The following is a 1,601-nucleotide window of genomic DNA, read 5'->3' as shown; positions in this document are numbered from 1 at the left end:
TTTCGTCATTCCATCGAGCCACTCGATGCAGATGACTGGCTCCGTAGCATCACTCATAAGCTGCATTCCGCGAACGTAGCTGAAGATGACAAGGTCACCTATGCCACATACCACCTGGAAGGTCCTGCTAGTCTTTGGTGGCAGAACTATGAGGCTATGCTTCCAGCTGGCCAGATTCCTACCTGGAGAGATTTCACTGAGGCTTTTCGCGAGCATCACATTCCTGAAGCCCTCATCGATCGCAAGAGAGAAGAGTTCTGTAGTCTCACCCAGAATAAGATGGCTGTTGATGCTTATAGTAGAGAGTTTGAGAACCTCGCTCGCTATGCTACAGAAGAAGTGTCCACGGACGCCAAGAAGCAGGCTAGGTTCCAGAAGGGTCTCAACCCCAAGTTGCGTCGTGATCTCCACCTGCATCATTGTGATACATTCCAAGCCCTTGTGAACAAGGCCATCAATGCAGAGACAGCTCAGCTCACTTACGAGGAGTCTCGTAAGCACACCCGTGATTTGGGATCTTCCTCTGGTTCTAGTTCTCAAAAGCGCCGGATTTGGGTTCCAAACTCCGCTCTTCCTTCCGGTTATACACCGAGGTCATCCCATGTGGTGCCTCCCCCAGCTCAGCCATATGTCCCACCCAGGCCTACTGGTAGACCGTTTGTCAGTGCGGGTCCATGTCCAACCTCAGGGACTTGCTTCACATGCGGGAAGCCAGGACACTATGCACGTGACTGCTCTCAGACTAGTTATGCTCCACCCCAGCCCGAGAAGACTGTTGGCTGTGTTAAGCCATCACGCAAGATGATCAGTGTCAAGTCAGCCCCCATTGAACGTGGATGTGTGCATCACGTCTCAGCTAAAGACGCTCATGATGATCCGGATGTCGTTCTTGGTACACTCCTTGTCAATTGTCACCCAGCATCAGTTCTATTCGATACTGGAGCATCTCACTCCTTCATTTCCGAGAGCTATGCTAACTTGCACAACATGTCATTTTGTGATATGCCAACTCCGCTAGTCATCCAAACTCCTGGATCCAAATGGCAAACCTCTAGGGTAAGCCATGGTAACGAAATCCTTGTTGATAGACTTGTATTTCTGGCATCACTTGTAGCCCTCAAGTCCTCAGATATTAATATCATCTTGGGTATGGACTGGATGACAGCTCATCATGCCAAGATTGATTGTTACACAAGATCTGTTCAGCTTACACACCCATCTGGCAAGATAGTCACTGTCTCTACTAGAGTTGCAAAGCGTCAGCTCTATTCTCTTAATGCCAGCCCTCTTCCAGACCTTGAAGATATCCCGGTAGTCCGTGACTTTCCGGATGTTTTTCCAGAGGAACTGCCAGGTGTTCCACCTGACAGAGATGTAGAGTTCGTCATAGATCTTATCCCAGGAACAGCTCCAATCTCTAGGAGACCTTACAAGATGGCACCCTTAGAACTAGCCGAGCTTAAGAAACAACTTGATGAGTCCTTGCAAAAGGGTTTCATCCGTCCTAGTTCTTCTCCTTGGGCTTGCCCCGTCCTCTTTGTTAAGAAGAAGGATGGTAAGGACCGGATGGTTGTAGATTATCGTCCCGTTAATTTGGTCAC

This window comes from Triticum dicoccoides, chromosome 1A (assembly GCF_002162155.2).
Source record: "Triticum dicoccoides isolate Atlit2015 ecotype Zavitan chromosome 1A, WEW_v2.0, whole genome shotgun sequence".
NCBI lineage: Eukaryota > Viridiplantae > Streptophyta > Magnoliopsida > Poales > Poaceae > Triticum > Triticum dicoccoides.
Note: the sequence above shows the minus strand (reverse complement) of the source record.